General features: G+C 40.8%; 1 protein-coding gene across 10 annotated transcripts in view; it reads right to left on the reverse strand.

The window, feature by feature from the left end:
- The window catches only part of FAM110B (family with sequence similarity 110 member B), a 142,852-nt gene that overhangs the window by 48,185 nt on the left and 70,391 nt on the right, over window positions 1-24,276 (reverse strand). For 3 of the 10 annotated variants that reach the window (XM_044780176.2, XM_070481225.1, XM_070481226.1), the window contains 2 exons: window positions 21,955-22,065; window positions 13,252-13,340 (listed from right to left, as the gene is read on the reverse strand). The exons of 2 other annotated variants lie outside the window; for them this stretch is intronic. The gene's annotated coding sequence lies outside the window, so the exon portion shown is untranslated. Of the gene's footprint in view, window positions 1-13,251; window positions 13,341-18,207; window positions 18,481-21,954; window positions 22,066-24,276 lie in introns of those variants that run through there. 5 more of the 10 variants (XM_044780175.2, XM_044780177.2, XM_014857792.3 and 2 more) reach the window with 4 other exon arrangements.

Genomic DNA, 24,276 nt, shown 5'->3' on the forward strand with positions numbered 1-24,276 from the left:
TCTTCTAAAAGATGATCTCCTGATCCAAAAATAAACAAGGACAATGTGAAGTTTTAAAATGAGTAACTTTAACTTAGAAGTAAGTTATCATCAATGCATCCATATTATAGCTACTTCTTAAATTCTCTGTATCGTCATTGCATCATTAGACTGTTTACCGTTTTCCCCCTGCAAGTGTTTTTTGAAATTGTCAATAATTATTTTGGTACTAATCCATTTATCACATCCAACTGAATAAACTGCAAACTAAAATTATGGGTGCTAATCAGAAAAAAATGACCAGGGAAAGAAATGCACTTTGGGTAGTAGAAGGTAATGGCTTTGAGCTCAGATTCTATTATGTTTTTCCGCGGAAAGCAAGAACCATAAAACTAAGGCACCCACAAATAAGTCAAACCACAAAATTAAATTACTGTGAATCTCAGGCACCATATTTTAAGCACTACAACTGAGGAAGGCAGCAGTCAAATAAGCATTAAACATCTAAACAGATCCCCAATGCAAATGATAAGATTGACAGAGATCTCTGATTTTCTCAGAACTGTAGAAATTATAGCTTAGCCATAGATGACCTTCAACTGACAAAATACTTTATCATCCTTGCACACTAAAGTTCACCAATTCACGTGGACGATGCACAAAGGCAGTAGTATTAGGACCACATAGTTGAAGAGAAATAAAACCACTCATCTGTGAAGGTTTTATTTTAGCTTCTCTCTGCCCTTTGTTGGACCATTTGATTGTCATCCTAAAACTTCAAAGCTTTATTGCAGAGTTCTCACCACTGCTGAAGGAATATTCATGGCACGAGGCTCTGCTCCTGTCAAAGGCAGTATTTACGTACATGAGAATATAAAACTGTTGTAACAAGCAAAAATGTCGCAGATTTACAAGGGATCAAATTTACAAGGCAGCAAGTTGATGTGCATGGGTTTCACCTTGTAAGCCCTCGGATCAAAAAGCTAGTATGGAAAGCAGAAAACTCTGTCCTTGATGGTTTTTGGACAAAATATCGCTTCCCCTTGGAAGGCGGTCATAACTCTCGTGCCCTCCTGCTCTCACTCAGAGGATGAGGCTGTACCAAGGATGAGGGCATCAGGCTGAAGGGGTACGGTGTTCTTGGAACTTCCACACAAAGTCTAGTGCACACAATCAACTGAGAATCATAACCCTTTCTAAAGTTTGGGAAATATAACTTGGTTTATTAAACTAAGTGCTCATATTCATAGAATCCCATAAAAAGAAGCATATACAATCCCTCCACTCAAATCTCTTTCAAAAATGAAGATAAGACAGACAACGTATTATGGAAAGAAAGACAAATATTTCATTGAAGTCAGACAAACTATGAAAGACGGAGAATTCTGTCTGGAAATGTCATTTTACCATAGGAGTTCTAAACTAGATATATGACTTGAAAACATCATTTGGGCCTTGATGCGACTAGGAATTCATCAAGTCAGTAAAATAATGAAAGCAGCTGTGGAGTGACTGGAAAGGTGTGGAAATTCCCTGTTTTATACAGACTCACTAAATATATGTATGCACATAGTAAAATGAGATTTTAACAGAAAAACTAAAAGTTGTGATTATCTTTTAAAATTAATTATGAAATCACTTATAATCCTAGCATACTATAAAAGGTGTAAAATACATAAAATCTTTTATATTCTGTGCATTGCTTAAAATATATACAATAAAATGTATAGTTCCATTTAATTTCATTTAGGCAAACAGTTATTGGGCCCCTCCTATGAGCCAGGTGCTATTCTAACCATGAGGTATATAAAAATGACTGAAATCTATGCTCTGTCACTGAGGAGATCACAGATGGAGGGAAGAGACATCATTTGAATTGAAAGGGTCTGTTTCAGAGTGGAGATGAAGGTACATGAGAGGCTATGAAACTATGAGAGAGGGGTACATGGGGTTACATAACAGAGCCCAAGGGTTCAATGAAGCCATCCTGGAAGAAGTGAAGTCTGAGCAGACTCCTGAGGCCAAGTGCCAGGCACAGGAATAGAAAAAACCCAAGCCCAAAGGCATAGAGAGCCCGGTACTCACAGGGGCTGTGGGTCCTTTCACAGTCCTACAGGGAAAGTTCATGAGGGAGAAAGACAGAGCAGGAGAGGGAGACAGACCTTTACAGGGAATCTCTCATCCAAGTCAAGGGGCCTGAACTCGACCTTGTAAATGATGGGAGCCAGTGAAGGGTGGTGTGCAGTGAGCAACCTGGCTTTAAGTCGCTTGCACTCTCTGGAGTGTGCGGAGTGTATCGGAGTGGGTGAGGAAAGCTGCAAAACCCCAGACCAGGCAGGACTGGGGCTTGAACTAGGTACTTGGCACTGAACTAGGCATTAGGGAGCTCTGCATCTGGGGGAGTCTCTGGGCCTCACCCAAAAGATGTATTTTTGGAAAGCTGCAAATTAATTTTGTGAGGCAGATCATATTTTCCCATTGACAATTCTCTCATGTTTATATTAATTTCATTGACTTTTTTAATTGGCACAAGCCCCTAAAGGCTGGAGCTTAGAATATAATATGAACCTTGATGTTCAGGAGTCTTTATTTTTTAGCTCCAGAAGCTTTCCCTAGAGTAAAGGTTATGTGGAACTTCAGTATGTAAAATACACAGATGTGGTGGTTTTGGCTAAAGCAGAGGCTGCAATCTCAATGCCCTGCTGGCCTTGAAGCCTCTGGTACTCCAGAGAACAGAGTTTGAAAGCCACTGGTGAAGTTTAATTCATTCATTCTACTGATGAGCAAATGAGGTGCTGCCCCCCGACAGAGGTCTCGATTTGGAGTTGTGATGTAGAAGGAGACAGATGAACTTGTATTCTGGCTTTTCCAGTTGTGAGCAATGAAACTTTGAGAAGTCACTTTTCTCCTACGCTTCTGTTGCCTCATCTAAAAGTTGAGATAATAGTTCCCCCTCACTCCTCAAGGCTGTTGAAGTGAAAGTGCTTTATAAAATGTCTAAGTCTTTAAGGAGAATGCAAATTGCTACTGCTGCATCAATAGCCTCAAATGAGAGAGCTGGGCGCAGAGTCCTGTGACCTGAGTCCCAGAAGTTAGGAGACCCATCTGAAGGCTCCCAGATGAGGATGAAGGTGATGGAGAGCACTGGTCTCTTTGGGGCCACTATCCAATAAACAAGCCTGAAGGGGAAGTCTTCGTTGGCATCTACAGCAAGTTCTTTTTTTCAGACAAACCTTCAGTAAATCTAACCTGTCAAAAGAATATGGTTTCTAAATAGGAAGAAAGCATTTACCTCCAAAGACTGAGAAACACCTGGCGCACAAAAACTATCACACTTGACACATTTTGGCAAGGTTTGTAAGAAGGATGGATCTGTAGCCAGAAAAACATGGGCTCAAATCTCGCCCCGTGATTACCTGCTTTGTTCCAACAACTACCTGTTGTGAGAATCAGGGGAGATGACGCATATAAAGGACTTGACACCATGACTGGCCCTGCAAAGCGCCCAATAAATGCCAAGAAAAACACCAGCTCCACATTGTTCTACGTGTGCAACATTACGTAAGTCACGACACTATGGAGCTATTACATTCCATTGTCTTCCCTGGGAAATATATTAGTATTGAAATGTACTCACAGAGCATCACCATCCATTACTGACTGGAAACCAAAAGACGCAGTTTGTAAAGTATTTTACACATCACAGCAACAATGCACAAGTTTAAAAGAGAAGTAGCACTTTCTATGAAATATCCTAAAAAGCACATGGTAGTCCTACTTACGTACAAGGCTAAGTGCCAATAAAGTGGCTACTTAGTTTAAAACATAAGAAGACTTCAAATAGCACTTCAAAACCAGGTTTCAAAAGGCTTAAAAATAAGAGATCGATTGGAGGGAAATGTCTAATGATCATTGAGCTTGGAAACATAGTTGTATTTAAGATAATAAGATACATTGCAAACATGTATAATGTCAAGTATCATTAGCAAGGTATAATAAGAAACTCTAAAATGCTGCAAATTTGGCATAAAATGTCCTTAAGTGATCTCTTAATTTCCTGTTTCTTAATGGGAGACCTATAGTCACATATTCATATATTTTTCCTTAATCGTAAATTAGCATCTCTTAGTCAAATGCTTAGTGACCAAAGTATGTTAAGAGAGAGATGCTCTCAAACGCTCCAGATGAGGCAATTTACCTCGGCCTAGCACTCCTGGAGACTACCTGAGAAGGGCTGAAGATCCAGTTGTGAAAGCGATCACTGCACACAGCTGATAAACCCCAGTAGAGTGGGCAAGGCCACACGTGCAAATGGGCAGCACACAAGGAATGCAGTGAGGAATCAACAGCTCCATGAAAGCAGAATGCAGCACACTGCATAACGGGGCCAAGTCCTGCGGAACGGTCAAAGCACAGAAAATATACGTCTGGTGGGGGAGAAAGTGAACATAGTCTTGAAATGCTTTGTAAATACATGTGCCAGGTGTATTTCAGGAAAATTCATTATACTCTCTAAAAACAACTAATGTGAAACTTTTCCGGGCCAGAGTTCAACAAATGCACAAATCTTTCTTGTTCATGACAAGCCAATGGTCAAAAGCTTAAATTAAATCTATAAGGGTATCAGTTTCCCAACATTTTTTGGTTGGCTAAGTGGAAGGGTATGACCAAAAATGGAAAGGGGGAGATTTTTTTCCTTAAAAACACAGCATGAAATGATGAACTACAAATAAAAGTAAGAGAGGAAAAGAAAACAAAGCCCTGCTTTTTCCTATTTTTGCTGTCTGCTGCCAGGTTTAGAGCAGAGCCTGAGAGAGAGGCAGAGACGGCGGTGGGCTGGGGTCAGGGAGGCAGGCCTCAATCGTGACTCTGACTGCCCGACCTGTGTGCCTCATATGATCAGGGATGACTACGCTGACGTACCTGTAAGACAGTGTCCTCGAGGGTGTCCTGGGAGAACAGGGGGTGGGAGCTACTCCTTGTGCTGTGCTTAGAATCTAATGCTACTTGGTGGCTATTTACCATAATTTGCCCAGTAATGACATTATAAAAACTCCACTGGCACCTGAGAGGAACCTCTGGAGAAGTAATCAACATTAACAGGTGAGGAGTGAGGTTTCACAAACCCCTCTTTACCTAGGAGATGGAGAGTGATAGGGTGTATGTGGTGCTAAGCTTTTAGTGAATATGTCATATTTCAAAAAATTGAGATTCAAGTCCACTGCTAACTGGATGGAAAGAAAGCATGAGAATCTTATAAAATCACTTAAAATTAGAAACTGACACTATTTATACGCCAACTGCCATTAAGTGATGCTTGAAAAGAGTTTGTCTCTTTTTTTTTGAGGAAGATTAGCCCTGAGCTAACATCTGCTGCCAATCCTCCTCTTTTTGCTGAGGAAGACTGACCCTGAGCTAACATCCGTTCCCATCTCCCTCTACTTTATATGTGGGATGCCTACCACAGCATGGCTTGCCAGGTGGTGCCATGTTCACACCTGGGATCCAAACTGGCGAACCCTGGGCCGCCAAAGCAGAACGTTTGAACTTAACCACTGCGCCAGCGGGCCGGCCCCCCAGATAGACGTTTTTCAATGGAAATGATGACCGGATTAACACAGAGACAGGACGTGAAGGTGAGTGTGAAGAGTGGGGGATGGTTGCGCTCACTCTCCATCCTTCATCAGCTCCGACGTGTGGTCCTTTGAGGTGGTACCTCCCCCAAACTGCAGAATCAAGGCAATTATTGAACTTGAGCCAATCACAAATAATTGAGTTTTTGAATGTTGAATTTGTGGAACACTCAATTAGAGCTAAAGAACAGAACTGTATCTAAACTTCATTTTGTAAATAAAACCGTATTTTAAATGCAGTTGAGGAGTCCAGATTTAAAGAGCCTTTTCATAAAACTAATTATGCCTTGATTATTCCCTACTTTGATTAGAGTTTAAGCTCAAGTTCTTAGAATTCCATACCATAATGTTGAACTACAAACAACTCAATTTTTCCTGTTCTTTTCTTCCTTTGTTTCTGACTTTGTTTTCTCCTTCCTTTCTCCACAAGCAGACTGTTTCTCACTCTTTTAGCGAAATGACGCCACTGCCCCTGTTAACTCCCCGTGTCACCATGTCTTATATCTGTAGATGCTGCTATCAGAGCTTATAAAAAGGCAGATGAAAAACTTACAGTGACTTTCCTTTACATGCACAAAAAGTCCTTCAGCCCTTTAAAGGTCCACAAACCATTCTTAATCCTTACGGTTTGCTACATTCTGTGCTGTATTCTAAAGATGAAAAGTTAAAACATAACTCTTACTCTCAAACTGCTTATAATATACTAGAAAGAGGCAGAAGCAACTTATTGTAACATAAATCAGATTATGATAAGTGTCATTTACCTTCCCAGAGACTGAAAAAAGTATATGACTATGGACTCAGAGCCTTAAGGGACTATGAACCCACAGAATGTAAATTCTGAATAAATGGAGATTTCCAGATAAGAAAACCCTCATACAGGAGGGGAAATCTGAAACGGGCCTCACAAATGAGCGGGGTTTCGATCGAGTTTCTGCTTGTGCTTCCTGCTGTCAGTCGGTCTGTTTTCCCTTCAGAGGAGATGCTGCTATGTTCCTCCTGATTATGTTTTCTATACGTCACTTTAGATATCACTCTCTTATGGATATTTAAGAACTCACAACAGCTTTCCCTTCTGTGTTGTTGAATAAAATTATTTTTACGAAGAGCTTCCCAGGTTAGTAAATTACTTCGTTCCTACTCCTCGGAAAGTTAATCAGCTCACAGAACTGTGCTAAGGCTGCAAAACGACCTAAAATCTCCTCTAGGATTTCAACCCCAGCCCACGTTCTCACAGTGCACTATCTGGATGCCTGAGGTAGCTTGGAAGAGCACTGCTTGTTTATTCATCCTCTCAAACCATTGAAAGCCCATGCATTCACAGAGTTAAGGAAAAAAAAATTTTTTTTTACTTTTTATTAAGAGTATGATAGTTTACAACCTTGTGAAATTTCAGTTGTACATTATTGTCAGTCGTGTTGTAGGTGCACCACTTCACCCTTTGTGCCTACCCTCCACCCCCCCTTCCCCTGGTAACCACCAATCTGTTCTCTTTGTCCACATGTTTAACTTCCACCTATGAGTGGAGTCATACAGAGTTCATCTTTCTCTATCTGGCTTATTTCACTTAACATAATACCCTCAAGGTCCATCCATGTTGTTGTGAATGGGACGATTTCATTAAGGAAAACTTTTTTAATGAATTTATCATATAATTTGAGAATCATATAATGCTTAAAGAATAATTTCAAGACTACTTATAAAAGTACATAAATTGTGAAGAAACCTGTTCACTGAATGAATAGTAAAAATTCTGGGATTTTGCTTTAAAAAGCTTTCTTTTAAAATAAAAAGTAACTTTGGACATGGTCTGAAAGGAACTTTTGGACTTCATGAGAAAGCAATTGTGAAGGAATTCCAGGCAAGAAAAAACACATAAACTCTGATGAGCCCGGTGTGTGAAGAACATGAGAAGAATAATGGATACTGACTTTGGATAAATGTGGAGAGCCCAGTGGAGAGGCGGCTTTACCTGGCAGGCTCTGGAATTTAAATGTGATCTACAGGTAACTGGGGGGAAACAGGGTTTTGGAGCAGGGAAGTAATACAATGAAAAGAGTGTGTGTAAAAGAATTTTCTGGTTACTAAATGGACTGGTCTGAGAGCAGAGACTACAGGCAGGCTGACTAGCATAAGGTTAAGTCAGTAACGGAGTTTTTTGGTGACGAAGAGATGGCAACACCAATAAATGATGCATGATGCCGGAGGAAAAGTCAGCAAGGCTTGATGCCTGATTGGGCACGTGCAGTAAAGAACCGGGAGTCACTCAATGGGCTTCCTTCCCGAGGACTGACTGACTGTCATGGTGAATACTGCTTCTCTTTGACCAAGGATGATGCTGAGCTCTATTGTAAATGTCTCCTACAGAGAATTAGACCCATCAGACTCAAGTAAAGTCAAGAGATAAATATGTCAGGACGATGATGGACTGGTGCTATGCAAAGCTGTGAGAGTAGGTAAGTCCAAATACTACCCAAAGACCATGCACAGAGAAAGCAGCATCTCCTCCCCTGCTAAGTAGGAGGAGTTCTCAAAGAAGAAGAAATGAGGATTAAGAGTATGTTTCAGGTTTTCTGTTGCATCTCTGAACACAGATACACAAAAGAAAAGCAGAATGGAATATTTAACATACTTTTATCCTAGGTGTCTTAGTCTGTTCGGGCTGCTATGACAAAATCCCACAGATGGGTGGCTTATAAACCAACAAACATTTATTTCTCACAGTGCTGGAAGCAGTCGAAGATCCAGGCGCCTGCATGGCTGCATCCTGGTGAAGGGCCTCTTCTGGGCTGCAGACTACCAACTTCTCACTGTGTCCTCATACGGTGGAAGGAGCAAGGTATCCCTCTGGAGCCTGTTTTATAAGAGCACTAATCCCATCCACGAGGGCTCCACTCTCACGAATTAAGCACCTCCCAAAGGCCCCATCTCCTAATACCATCACATTGGGCATTAGGATTTCAACATACAAATTTGGGGGGATGGGACACAAACATTCAGACTACAGCACTAGGCTACTGAAGAGAGAGACCAGCGTGGAGAGGATACTCCAGTGCTCACTAATCACATGGTCCTGGGGAGCATGGTCTCTCTCTGAACTTCTCTGAGCAGTCAGAACACATGAACGCTTTCTCAATCCAAACCAATGATGGCAGCAGACACTTAACAGGTTGGAGAATACATAAAATGTGAAAATCCTGATATTCTAGTTTTTCTCCTGGCACAAATGCAATCACTCTGCACGTGTCCTCCTCTCTCTCTAACGTGTGTGCTCTTATGGTCTCTTTCTGTCATTCCTTGATGTTTGGTCTCTTCCGTTCTCTTATTAATTGAAGACTTCCATGGAATCATTCTAATATTCTAGCAGACATCCATGTTTTCCTGTAACTTTTCCACTCCACCTTTCCCATTGCCCAATTTCCCTCAACCAACTTTCCTGTTCCATTTATGACTCCATCACTGTAAAGAAATCAAATGGTGTGAAAGGTCTGGTAAGGGGTTTAATAGAAGAGCCTGGGGTAAACTTGGAGTTTAGACCCAGCGTCTGTCTTACCACATGGTTGCCTTTTGGAATGAAGTTTAACCTCTTTGGTTCTTATATCCTCATCTACACAAAGAAGATTCTAATACTTTCTCTGCAGGGCAAGTGAAAACTGAAGAGCGATATGATGTCTGTGAAATTAGTAGAAGAAATCGCAACTAAATTAGAGTTGGGAAGACCTGTAGGGGGAGCTCTCACACTCTAGCATAAGTTGCCAATTACTGCCAACAGGAAGAGAGGTATGCTTGCATCTCCAACAGGAAGGTGTTTTCCACTTTACCATCTAGCAGAGGAAGGAAGATTTCTCCCCCTGGCCTGGCAACAGCCCAGCCAGTGAGAGACTGTAGCAACCTAGCCAATGAGAAGCCTCTACACTTTGGCCTCCCAGTTTCCTCCAATTGAGTTTTCATTTATTACAGCCTCTCCCAACTCCCCTTTTTCTCTGTAAAAGCAAGCGCCCCTCCTTTGTTCTCTGGATTTGCCTATGGTTCGCCATAGTGTGCATATCCTGAATTGCAATTCTTTTACTTGTTCCCAAATAAACTTGTTCTGTGGGTAAAACTCTGGCCAATTTACTTTTTTGAGTCCAGCACAGTGCTCCTAGAGCAGGCCTTCCACAGATGATGGAGTTAACTTTTCTGCTGCTCTTTGTACAAAGCAATGACCACACTGACAATGAACTGACATTGTGACAGCCTAATGAACAACCACCACCAAAAACTTTCCACAGTAACACAAAATTTGTCTTTCATTTGATTAAAAAAATAGCATTTTAAATATACGAAGTAACTTAATTGGTAATTTAATAATTTAAAGTGTGGCCTCTTGAACTTCGTATTAAATATATGTTAAATCTTCAAAAACAGAATTATATTTTCTAAGTATAGGAGTATTTTAGAGATCTCTATATCTATCCTTCCAGAAGGCTGTACGATTTTTGTGGATAAAGAGAATAAAACAACTAAAAACCAAGCTACTTTTTCCAGACGAGGCCTCCTCTTCTTCCTCTTCTTTTTTCAAAAACCAGCAAGCAAGGTCAAAAGCCTGGCTTGGTTAGACCGCCCAGTGGGTCTCATTACTGTAGCTGGCTCCTGAGGGAGACCTTGCTCAAAGTCAGCTGAGACGGCTTCAGAGGAGCCACACCTGACGGTATTGTGGAACCTGAGCTCTGAGTCATTCGCTTGGCAAAGAGCTGATCTCGGAAAAGGCAAAAGTCAGAGATGCTGGCGTGAAAGGTGGATGAGTCATGGACAAGGAACAAATCACTCGCTATGGAGGACCAGCTTTAGGAAACACAAAAATGGAAAAAAAAGGCGTTTGGGGAAAACTAGCATATATTTTTTGGTCAGGACTATTTAACACACAAAAAAATGTGCAAAGTTTGGTTTTACTCCCAACAATTTCTCAAGTATCTAACACACAATATAAAAAACAAAACTCCATCCCAGAGAAGTTTTCTAAAAGGAAACTTTCCAGGAGAAACTATCAATTACTTAAGTTTGATTAAGATAACACGAAATCAGAAACAAAAGGACCTTGTAAATTATTTCCTGCAATTGCAGTCACATGAGTAACTCACAGAAACTGGCGTTTGTATATTCCTTTAAAGATGGCTTACATATATACTACACAGGAGTGTAGTATACTTTTTCAACCCTGAGTTGAAAAAACTCAGAGGTTTGACGAAAAGAACATTACAAGGTCTTTTTATATTATGCCTTTATCTTCTCTTTTAGTTTCCTTAAACAAGGAACCACTTAAAAAAAAAAAAGACCCACCTTGTACTCTGAAAATAATCTTGAATGCACGAGGAGTAATGAAAAATGTTAATGACAATAATATGTATTGTTATATGTCTTCACAAGGTCATTTATCTGAAATTTAAGAACTTAGAAAAAAACAAAGTTTTAATGAACTTTAAATACAATAATCGCCTGGAACAGTTGAAAATATTTGGGTAATAAGACAAAAACTCGGCTTTTCACAACATTCTTTAGAGCACTTTAAAAAAAATATTTCTATCTTATTTATGGGAAAACTGATAGAAAAACAACAGAAAGTGACCTGCACACAATGACCTGACACGATTTAAGAATGAGATATAGGGACCAAGATTTAGTGTCTACAACCCACAGACATTATGCTAATGAGTCGCATGGTTGAAATCTTGCTAATCTTTCTGATGCAGGACCTAGCCAAATAATAATATTGACAAAGCTCAAAATGGTTATGCCTGTGAAGGTACTGACTGTCTTCTCTAAATAGTTCGTCTTGAGGGGAAAGGAGGGGCCCCCACTTCTCACACACCTATGCTGTGCTAGGCACTTCCCAGAGCTGTCATGTAACCTTCCCCAAACTCCTACTGGCTTGCTGTTATTCTTATTGGTATACAGGAAGCAGAGGCTCAGAGAAGTCAACTCCATTTGCAGGGTTAGTAAGCAGTGGAGCTGAAGTTAGAACCACGTCTACTCAACCCCAGTTCCTTCCTGGCCACTAGGGCGGCAAATTCAACTGCTGTCAGGAGCCAGCTTGGTGAGCATTAACCTCACACGGCTGTGTACCAGAGAGGAGGGCTGCTAGGAATCAGAAGGGGGACCAACAGGCCCTGGTTTACTGGTGAATTTTCCTGCTTTTAGCACTATACGTCCCACGTCCCAGGAACCCCCTCACTTGAGGGCAGACGGGGATGGGCTCCCCAGAATGACGCAGAGTAGAGAACACAGCCCGTTAGAAGGCATTCCCCATTAAATTCACCTGTGCTCAGCTGCAATTCTACAAGCTCGGCTCTGTAAGGCCTGGGGATGGGAGAGGCTGAGTTCCTTCTAGCCAACCAGAGCCCAAGCTTTCATATCAGAACATCTTATATCTGGGATAAGAAAATAAAGTAATATGGTGATAAAAGTGATAAATTTCAGGGTGGATCACTCAGGGGTGTTGTTGGCTTTTCCTTTAATTCCTCTCTTTCCACAGATTGAAGAATTCCACCTGGCACAGGTTGATTCTTACTTGTCAGCCTAAGTTAGAGTCTGAGGTTCCTGGAAAGCAATAACCTCTTAACCTCTACCTAACAATGTCCTGCATAATGCAATAATAATTATATGCAACTATAAAATGCATGGCATACTATATAGGCAATGCCACACGACATATGGATGCTGAAAAGGAGGCTCACGAAGGCTGTCAATCAAATCAAAGCATGTGATCACTTGGAATATGGGCACCAAGGTTAAGCCTGTATGTTCTCATGAGGGCTGCTCTTTACCACTCCTCAGGTTACTGCTGGAGACTGGAGAGCTGTCTCCCATTTTCCTAAACATTCCCAACCTCTTCATTTGGTGATATTGAACTCCCAGCCCCTCTGTAAAAGGGAGGAACCATCTGGACCTTGACAACTGTTCATCCACTTGCTCAGCTCCTTCGTGGGAAGATGGATCTGGCTATAGGATGTTTCCACGCTTTCCATCAGCTTGTGGAAACTAGAAAGGAATCCGGGAATGGTGTGGACGTGGGGCCAAGTACCCAGTAGTGTCTTCCATGGAGCGTGCACATTCCCAAGTCCGCTGGCTGTCCTCCAACACCTGCCCTACCCTCTCAGTTTGTCTCCCAGTTGGCGTTAGCTTCTGCCCTCTTGACACAGCCTCCCTTGGGAGGCCATACTGCAAAAATCTCTCCCAGGGCACTTGCTGCCAGTCCCACACTATCTGGCCTGTCAGAAAACACCATCTCATTCCCCAACTACAGACAGTGTACTTCTCACTGGAGTGTAAATATGTTCATTTTTTAATTTTGTCTTCAAATCCATGCACTTCTAAATACCTGAGAGATTACTGATAAATATAACACAGCATTTAAGAAAGCATAATACTAGCAGATACATAGAAGACACATCATTGGAAACCCTTGGCAAAGCAAATCACCATTATTGGTATTGTGGTTCTGGCAGTGGACTCAAAGGTGGGACTCTTTTTTGTTGTTGTTGTTGAACAGCGAAATATCTGAAACCTCACCCTCTTTGTCTTAACATAATAATGACACCAGTTTTCAGAGTGAATCAATACCTTCTGCTCAGAATGGATCAAAGCAAAGCAGTACACTTACTTGAAAGAGAAATGAGGATTTTAGAGAAGGTAGGCAGAAGACACAGGGAATCCTTCCTGTCTTGAAGTACTCTCTGCAGCACGAAATATCTAAAAATAGAGAAGAAAAAGATTGCGACTGCCTTTGTAATTGACAAAAATAGGCAGGCTATTAAATACTATATATAGCAACAGAAAGTGATGATTCTTTTAAAAATTGGTCAACAAATTTAAAAAATAGATAAACATGTTAGTTAACCAAAATTGTTAGTTTTTACATACTTTTTCAGTCAGAAGATAAGTGTTTTGCGCACTTCAAATTTTTTTTAAAGGAGACATTTAACCACAGATAGCAATTATACAGAAAAAAGAATATAAAACATCAAGTTGTGAGAAGTCATATAAATAAAGGTTTACACAACATCATCTCATTTCGGAACTGCTGCTCTGCCCGTCCCCAGTTTGAGTCTCCCCAAGGTAGGACAGAGTGTTAAGAATTCCAAAGGGCCTTAAAGCCCATCTGGTACACAATCCTCATTTCAGAACAGGAAACAGAGGCCCATTTAGGCTCTAGGGCTCGGTACAAACCACTCAGCTGGCTGGGGCAGAGCTCCTGACAGCCACGGGATCACCCTTCACCTGCACTGTAACACTCCCATGCTGGTAGTCATTCATTCAACATTCATTCATTCATTCAAGTACTGACTGAGCACATTCTACAGACCAAGTTCTGTTCAAGGCTCTGGGAGTTAAGACATAAATCTCTGATCTCCAAGTTTACAATCCAGACAGGAGACTAAATACAACAGATACTAACTCAGAATGTCCCACCAGGATGGCAGCTGGAGATATTTGAGCAAAATTTTGAAGGCAGTGAGGAAATAAGCCACGGCTCCACTGGGGGAAGTGCATTCCAGGCAGAGGCACAGCCAGGGCCCCAAGGCAGAAAGCACAAGAGGCCAGTGTGGCTGGAGCAGAGGGACATGAGAGGACAGAAGTGGCAGCTAAGTCTGTGGCAATGGATGAACCAACCAAGGGAAAGCAGGGGACGGGAAGCTGATGAACGACAGAACCTTGCAGAATGTCTACTTAAAATGGGGGTAGAAAAGGAGAGAGGGAAGGAACAATCAGAGATACGAGGAAAAGAGAAAGGAGCTGTTTCCCAGAGGCCACAGGGTCACAGAGCTGCCGGCTTTGGCAATCAGCTCTGAAGAATGATACTTCCAATTCAGCGAGTAGGATGGGGCAAGGACGGGCTGTGAAAAAGTAAGTGAGGAAGCCTGACTAAGGCAAAACACTATAGAATTAGGAGGATCCTGCACTATCGGAAAGGCAGAGTCTCTTTTCATGTAGACATTTTACTGGCGGCAAGATCTAAAGCAAATATGAGATGTGTAAAGTGGCCTTGCCCTCCAAATTTGGCAAGATTTAAAATATGTCTAATTTAAATTAAATGTATAAGGAGAGCAGTAGGCCTTAAACACAGTAAGGTTAAATGCAGGTGTTATAATCCAAACCCAAATTTTATAAGCTTGTCTTTAATGAGTACATACAACATAAATAAAAGTCAACTAAATAAAAGAGTCAACAGGCATCTAATAGCAAATGATAATTCCAAGCAAAGCAAATAGTTCCAGAGTAATCATTAAATTACTTAAGAGTACAACAGTAATGAAAGAATTTTCTGATTCCTTTAAGATGCCTTTTTAAATTATTGGGTACTTTTTAAAAAAATTTTCAAATCCCATGTGATGTAAATCCATTAAAATACAAATACTTCCATGGAATAATGTGCTGTGTATTCTGAAAAGAGGTAGTAGGAGGAAGAAAAGAAATGACAGTTCATATTTATTAAATTTATTAGAGATCACAAATAAGATGACATGGTGAAACCAAAAATCAATATAGAATATGAGACATCTGTGGTCCTCACCAACTCTTACTTAACATTAACAGTAGTGGATGTAGTGCAAAATGGATGGGAAACAGGCATTGGGCACTACTCTCTCTGTTCCTGCACACTTCCCTGGCACCCTCCTCCACCTTTCTAAAGAACTGGTCACCTCTCCTTAGGATGGCCAAGCTAATTGCCTCTGTTTTGCTCCCTGCACCCCTACTATTTATTTTGCTGTCTCTCCTCCTCAACAGGCCGCTTCTGGCAGGGCGGGCTGTGCCTTCCATCTTCCCTCACTAACGCTTAGCACAGAATCTAGTACGTGGAAGATACCCACAATTACAGAATAAAATAATGAAAGAAAAACTAAATACACTTAGATGAGAGGCCTAATGTTTCTTCAAATATTTTTCCAATCCAGGCAAATTTTGGAGGGTCAACCCTGAAATATTTATCAATTGCTAATGACAGATATCCCTCAGTTCTTTTGATATCACAGATGCCCAAGTGACAAACCACAAAGCCACCTATACGTATTCCCCTGGAACTCTTACATCCTTCCTTTTCACAATTATTTTCAGGCCTTGTTCAGCCCAAGTTGCTTTGTGGCACATCATATTCTGTATGGAATGATTTTTCATTTTTAAACTGATCACCGTTTTTCCTGCTGTGATTATAAGCCCCCAAGAGAAAAAGCTAGAAAGTATCACTTACAGCAGATAATGTTTTACTTTTAAAATGTTATGTTTTATACTTTAGTTCACGCCAATAGACCTATTTTTGATTGGTCAGAAATGTCATTCTCTCATCAGTAAAGAGCTACAGAATTAGAAGAAGGGAAGAGAAAAAAATTTCAGTGTCCAAGAAATTTATTTATTTTTTTCTCAGAAATAAATAAAGATTCCCCTTAATGTAGTTAAAAAAAAAGTTAAGATGTGATTCATCTGAAGCTAAAAGTGCAGATATTGTTACTCTGCAAAAATGTAAGTAACATTCTATTTAGTGCTATTAGAAAAATGCCCCTTTAGTATGCACGTTGAGAGGTCCTTTGGGATACCACAGTATATTACACAATATACACACACATTGATATTTACATTTGTAAGAAGTTCCTTCTAAATACAGAAAGTCTTTTAAGATCCAGCCCTTGAGAGTCATCACTTAGAACTACTTCCCAAGCTTTCCGTGACACACGGCTTAACAGGGTCTGCTCACCGAAGGTTGACAATGTTTACGTTGGACAACAATAACTTACTTTTAAGGCAGTCTACTTCTTAGTAATTCTCTAAGACCAAGATAATTTAGGAAGGATTTTAGGAGATCAAGAGAAGGAGGGGGAGAGACAACTATAGAATTATATCAATTTATTCTTCCCAAAATAAGTGTCCAAGACTAACTGTTGATACACAGAAAGGTTACTCTCCGTATCCGCAGCAGGAAGCGCATCAGGCAAAGAATGAAGGCGGGGTCTGCACATGGGAAGAAGAGCAAAATTACTCTATTCAGCTGCGCTCTCCCCCATGGCTCCGCACCTTCTGAAATCCGACAAGGCGTGGTTTGCAGCGAGCGAGTCCAAATGGGAAGCAAGTGCTCTCAGCAGAGCGACCCTTCCCATGCTCACTGCGCCACACATGGTATCTTAACACTGAAAACACTGCAGATTGCTTAAAGTCATAGAGACACTGGGGTGCAACGAATGACTCTCAAACTTTCTAATTATAGACAATACTGCATTACAACAAATGACAAACTTTCATAATATTCCTTATTTTTTTCCTTAAAACTGTTCTTTGAGAGAAATATTACACTGGACGATTTACCACTCCTCAGGATGGACTAGGGAGGGAATTTTGGGGCGGGGGAGTGAGGCACTGCTAATATTCTGAAGTTTTCCTCTACCAAAGAATATACTGAACCCTCTTAACCAGCATATTGTTCTAAACCAAAGGAGTTATTTCAACCAAATACTTCAATGGCATCGTTTGGCTTTTCAGGAGCAGGGAACTAATTCCCGACAGCTTTCAGCTATCAGCAGGGCTCTCCACTGATACCAGACGCATGGTGGCAGCCTGCCAGCCGTGTGACCGTTGACTCAATATACAAGTTTCTGTGGGCCCCACAGTCTGATACGGTCAGGACATCAATTTTTAAGTCTGGGGACTAAATGGTAGCAGGGGGCTCTTCTGGAATAAAATAGAACTCCATGGAGGAGGTGCACTGAGAAGCAAAAACTCGCATGGCATTTGTTTGGGTTTCTTTAAGCTCAGCGTTGGCCATTTAAAGATTTTTCCCTCAGAATGTACCATCTTTATTACAGAACTTAAGATTATTTATTGTTTGATTTGCCAAAAAATTCACGTGACCATTAACAGAAATTTTTAAATGTCAAACATCCGTCTAAGTGGGTAGAACCCCACCTTCCTGAGATTTCACTTCCACTCCAAAAGCAACGTCCCTTTAAACAAAGCCCAGAGTCAAAAATTCTCTTGGCACTTCTGAATACACACCTGTAAGTATTTTTGGCAGAATGGGATACTCTAACATTCTCTATATTAAAAAGGCTTAATGAGAACTACAAAAGGTGAAACAAAGAAAACCATCCAAAATGAAGGCTGCCCACATCTTTTGAAGAAACAATAGCACATTACTTCTGCTAAGACCCTCTGTCGACTCAGGAGGATCACTGCCCTGTCCAAATTAAAGTGTGTTTCTGAACTCTCCTTGATTGCTCATTATTCAAGAGAGTGTGGTCTCAAAGCAAACAAAGTCGACCGGATACTGAAACGCATCTCCAAAGACACCCAAATTGATGCAACATCAGGCTTTCCAAAACAGAAGAGAACCAATAAGAATCACTCCCCAGCACATGCACTCTTGAATCCAGGTAGAAACAATAGTCCTTCATGAACACGGTGGCTGTTTACCAGCCAAGCCTTTTCCGGGAGAACACATTTTAGCATGGAACGCTGGAATACGCACGATATTAACAAAAGCAAGATCAAATTAAACAGATGACATGATGAACACGCTTCATTTCATGCATGGCCCTGCTCTTCCTGCGAGATAAAGACTCAAAGTAATTACCATGAACTGAAACTTCTTCACTGATCTCCTTTGGCAGCGGGCAGCCGGAGACTGCTGATGTTCTGACAACAAAGACGAACGCCTTCTCTTCAGTGCCTTATTCCTTCTCTAACGTTACCAGCTAAGCACCCCCACCGTTGCAAGAACACAGACGAGTATCTCTGTATCTATGTCTCCAATGCAGCACAGAGAGTACTGTGGAAACCTATCAAACCAGCGAGCAGCAAGGCTAGCAACCAATGAGGAGAGGCTCATGCAGAATCCAGCACATGCTCTCTGAGGCGCAGGCTGTCACCAGCGTTTAGCTGGCTGCTAATCTAATTATAGCTAGTTTGCTAGCACAGAGCTATTGGAGCAAAGCACATGAGCAAATTAGATTTTAATAAATTAAACCCACTGACAAAATCATCTTGATTTCCTGTCATTTTGAGGATTAATGTATCACCTTATAAACTATAAGTGATTTTTAAAGTGCATTCTTGTTTTTCCGCCAATCTAGAGAAACAAAGAGTGGTTAAATCAATGTACAGTACCACCAGCATACTTAAACTTAACAGATTCTAGCACTGGGGAATAAATAATAAAATCGATACCCTGAAGACATTAGCGGTAGTGCTATAAAATCTGTCTCACTTTATTTATCCCAATTAGCAATTTGCCACTTATTTGTCCTAAAGTGCTAATTAATCTCTCAATGTAGTTTGAAATACCATGCAAATTTCCATCCAGAGTGGAAAAGTGCTAATCAAGGTGTCAAAAATCATAATCTTGACTACAGTGATGAATAATAATTCAGAGTTACCAGAGACAGAAAAGAGATATCAGAAGTCACTGTAAAAGCAAAAATTAAAGAAATTTGCCCACTCTTGAATCCAGGTAAAATTATTATGGAGTTAAAGTCATTGTGGAGTTCTTTTACGATCTTAAGTAAAGTATTAAATAATTTGCCTAGAGTAAGCATAAAATGATGACCAGCTGTTAGAGAAGATATTTTGTTTTGAATCTGGTTCTGAGGCTAAAGATGACTAAAACTGTTAGCTAAGAAAAATTTGGAAATCCACCATCTATAAAATTTTAAAGTAAATTCTGTTCATTTCTATGATTTATGATAATCAAGCCAGACTTGACCATACAGTTAGTCTAATAATGTATTGGACCAAAATATAAACTTTCCTGGTCAGATTCAGAAGCATTCATGCCCACAAATTTTGGGGAAAATGAAAAATAAAATCTTGGATTTTATTCCACATATTAAAATTTATCTTTTAAGTAAATGATCTGTATACTACACTTGCTTGTATGCCTTTTGACCTTTCTTGAGTTTTTCATAAGCCTTTAATTTTTATACTACCAATACCATATTTACATTATATATTTAAAGAACAGGAAAAAATTTGGCCACTGCACAATTTAATGGTAAAATTAATTCTAGTAGCCAAATCCTGTGAGAGGCAGCTTGATGCATAGGTAAAAAGCATGCATTCTAACAGCCAGACTGCCTGCATTTGAGTTCTGGATAAGGTACTTCCCACGTGCGTAACTTTGGGCAACTGACTGGATTCCTATGTGTCTCACAGAGACAGTACTGGAGACACCTTGCAGGATTATTGCCAATGAGCTATTAAGTACTAAGCACACAGCACCAGGCCTGGAACAGAGTGAGTTCTAAATTAATCTATTCTTAACAGTAGTGATCTTTTCATCATACCATATTGGTTATCTTCTTTTCTAGTACCATACTACTCAAAAAAGAAGTACCGAAACACTTTTCCATCGTACAGCTTTGTCAAAAACACCATTTAGAAATAATTCATGGTGACAAGCTAACAGCAGATGATTAATCATACAGAACCATTATTGGTATTCACTGTAGTAACAAAACTTATTTCACCTACTTCTTTCTGGATATGTAATAGTCACTAATTTCAATTAATTTTATATGAACCAACCTTAAAAGGAATTTTTAGGAAGTCTGGTCTCATAATTAATTTTCATTAATTTGCAAAATAGATTAAATGGTATTATACACTTGAAAAGTGTTTCCTATGGAATATAAATTGAGGAAAGTCTATAATGAAGAGGTTGATTAAATTTAAAATGACAAATTTATGTGAAACAGGGAGAGACGTCTAGTTGAATACAACCTTTGTCCCTGCAGCCTATTTATTTGTTTTCCCTTAAAGTCATTTCTTTCTTCTTGGTATGTTTTGCAAAATTAACAGTTCTGGGATGACCTTAATCAAATCTGTTAATCTGTTAGATTTATTTTTCCTAATTCCCAGAAATTGGTATGTTCTACTAGTCAAGTTCCAATCCAATGATAATATGCAAACTTCTCATTTCGGTAGTTTTCTTTTGCCTTGCTTTTTATTTGAAAACCTTTACAAAGCGCTGACATCTTCAACAGCCATAAAGATTTACTCTAAGGAACCAAATATTCTCAGGGATTAATTAGTAGCCATGGAAAAGAAATATTGACTAAAGGGCAGTATTCATCCTCCAATCTTTGTGCACCACAATCTGTTTGGGAAATAAACCAGTGAGAGGAATGGCATGGCCCATAAACTTCAAGGGAAAACACAGAAACTCACGGCCCATAAATTCAAGAGTGAACAACTGTGTAGAAATGTGGACACATCCACAAACTCTGGAAAATAGGATGGAGACAAGTCTGCTGAAGGAAATAACTGCTGCACGTGCTACCACGAAGCCTCGTCGATGTGAATTATCAAAGCGCAATCACCATCATCAGGAGCGAAAACTCTAAGAGCAACTGGCTTCAGTGGTTTGGCCTAAGGCACAGCTCCCTGGAGGCTGCCAGGATACAGACCAGTAACACTTCCAGGCATTTATCTAGGAAACATCCAACCACTTTGCCTTCCTCTTCATTTAACAGACTGCTAGCTCAAAAAAAGGCACTTTTAAAAAGCTGTTTGATTAATTTGTCTCATGCCTGTTTTGTATAAGACATTAAACAGACGCTTTCTAAGAGAAAGAAGAAACTGTCCTTTCTTAGATCTTATCTGTCAACATGCTGAGAACCAATACTAGTTCTGAAACTGAGTAACAGTTAATTGGTGATCTGTCTCATTGCCACCCTGCGAGGTGAGCCGATATATTTTTTTAACCTCTGGAATAGCACTTTTGTCTTTGAACTTCAGACAACTCATCCTTCATTCTGAAAAATCATTCATTTACTCAATGAATAGTTTTTGGCATCTACTACGTGCAAGGACTGTGGTGGACACTGGGAGCACAGCAGGGAGTGAGACCGTGCTCAGACTCCTAGTGGAGCTTCCATTCTAACGAGGGAGATAAACATTAAGTGATTCATTAACAAATGAGTAATTAGGGTAGACGAAACTGCTGTGAAATGCAGGATGCTGTGAAAGCACGTAAGTTGGGTGGAGAGTCTGGTCTGCGGCTGAAGCAGGCTTTTGGCTGGAGCATGGGTGAGGGCTGAGTGCTGTGAAGGTCCTGGAGAGGCCAGGGGGAGCCAGAGGACACAAGGGCGGGGGGGCACACAGCTGCAAACTGCATACATGAGAGGAGGAAAAGGGTCTGGTCCAAGCTGTCTGGAAATCTGACTGCTGGTGCATTCCTTCCAGTTCTTTCTAGTAATAGTTTCTTATTATTTCCAAATCAAAACCCTCACTTATCCTTCCTTGAAAAGAATGAAAATGTGTACATCTCACAGTTCCTACAACAGCCAAGAAGGAGCAGACAGTCACCACAGAAACAGCTTACCTCACCGAATGGGTTTCCCCAAGTTCTGTTTGATTCTCTAACCTTGGAGAGTGAGGAGAGGAAAGCCTGTGTATCAAGAATTTCCATACAGAACACTGTAGAGTCTTCTTCCTTTGGAAAAGAAATCAGGGTTCACACAATAAAAACGATTCTGTTTAAGCCCATGGCTCCCAGATAACTTTAGACTCGTCTGAAGATTCTGACTAAGAGTGTCTCCATTTCAGCTATTTATCAAACTCCAACTTGCTGAGAGGGACCCAGGGGGCCTGCTTCTGCTCTGAGGAACACGGACCTGGGCATGGGGAGGCCTGACCACAAGCTGGGCCACCACGGCTGACATTTCTCTCATTTGGCTGGGGGAAGCCCCAGCTCAACTCTACTCCCAGCTCTGCCAAAGGAGGGAGCAGGGATCAGAAGCCCAGGATGGTCCAGGACAAGCCAAACAACCCAGCCCACGCAGAGAGTGGGGGCCAGCAAGTGCTGGGATAGACAACTTGTAGCATTTCCACTGTGGTATCTTAGGCCACCAATAGGAAGTTACTGCACGAGGAGCTGGGCATAGATGCTAACAGCTGGCTCCCTCAAAGCCATGCGAGGATCTCTAGCATGCCACCTACCCCATTTCGAGGAAAAGAAGAACGCCCAGGCTATGGAATTCTGCTCTGGCTACTGGGTGTAGGACAACCAGTGAAAAAGCATAAGGGTAGTTGGTGTCCCTTCCTTTTCTGTTCCTAACACCCAAACATCGGCTTTTCTTTTCTTTTCTTTCTTTCTTTCTTTGAGAACGTGGCATACGGGACACTCAATGCAGTTGTAATGTGGCAGGGCTGGGAACGATTGAATTAGGCTGCTGGAAATTACTCCAGCTGCTCCAAAGGCCATGCGCAGCTCTCATCTCCCTCTTTCTTCAGACTCTTAGCATCCTGTCCTGTTTACCATGAAGTGACCCCACTGCCTCAATAGGGCCTCAGAGGTTCCTTTGTATGTCTGCACAGAACACCATTGGGCAAGTCCGCTCTCAGGCCTCCTGGGAAGCTGCCCACTAAGAAAGATGATTATATTTGGACGATCATCTTGCCAGGCTGCATAAGCAGATCACCTGAGTCTCCTCTGTGGGGCTCGGTTTATAATGCAGTTGAGCATCTTGTAGTGTCTTGTGTACTTCTTATAAAAGTACACAAGACTCTTGCCCTGGAGGTGAGCTCTCAACCCTACTAAACAAATGGTAACCACAGCATTCAGTACAATGTCCCAAATTAAGAAGAATCCACAGAGGTGCTTCTGTGCAGGTGGACAGAATTAAGAAGACAGCTGGAATACAGTAGTGCAAAAATGACTTTTCCCTGAAAATCTGAGAAAACTGAACAATTAGGGTAATATCAGAAAGCTTTGAAATTTTGATGCAAAAAGCACACTTATTTGCCTAACAAACAATTCGATTCAGAAAAATCTTCATTAAGATTGTTTTATTCTGCATCTCATGAACAGAGTATTCTTAGGAAAGCATCTTTTTTGATTCACCTGCCTTCCAGAACAGCTCATTTTTACCCAAATAATTGTTTCCTAATTACGCAGTCAAATAATCAATTACAGGGAATTTAAAAAATCTCTCATTGTACACAAATTTAAGCACTGCATAATACAAGAACTTCTATAGTCTCCAGAAATAAAAACTGCCACCATCCTTTCATTTATATTTATATAGGTCTATAAGTCAAACATGGGTTTGTTCAGCTGATAAGGTAGGATGCACATGGACATTTCATACATGTGTAAGCAGTTGTTGATTTCAGAACACGCATGTCCAAATGGCATGTGGACAGCAGAGAGCCCTGCATGAATGGACGTTCTGCCAATTAAAAATTACTGTTACCAACAACTCTCTTTAATAACAACAAAGCCACTGCGGTGGTTTAAGACATCAGTGATTTATATCTTAATGGGAGTGATTTTAAATAATGAATAAGATTAATCCTTAGCATCCTGCTTGTAGCTCTTAAGAAATAAAAGCTTAGGACAGAGAAGAGAGAGTTATTTGAGAACCTAAAACACTAAGGTGATATTGCTTCACTAATTCAGGAAATATATATTGAACCCGTTATGTGATCATGGGTTGGGATATGGCCCTCCCCTGACAGAGCCACAGGTGAGGGAGGCAGGAAGCACCTGCGGGCCTGCAGGAAGGCAGGGGTTTCAGAAAGGGGAGCCACCACGCTGGGTCTACCTTGAGATGCTGTCTGGGGCATTTGTGGCAGGCATTTTCTTCAAACACAGAATTTGTCCTAATGTTCTAGTGTGTTCACCACCACCGACCAATGACAA

Source organism: Equus asinus, chromosome 12 (genome assembly GCF_041296235.1).
Source record: "Equus asinus isolate D_3611 breed Donkey chromosome 12, EquAss-T2T_v2, whole genome shotgun sequence".
In the NCBI taxonomy this organism is placed as follows: domain Eukaryota; kingdom Metazoa; phylum Chordata; class Mammalia; order Perissodactyla; family Equidae; genus Equus; species Equus asinus.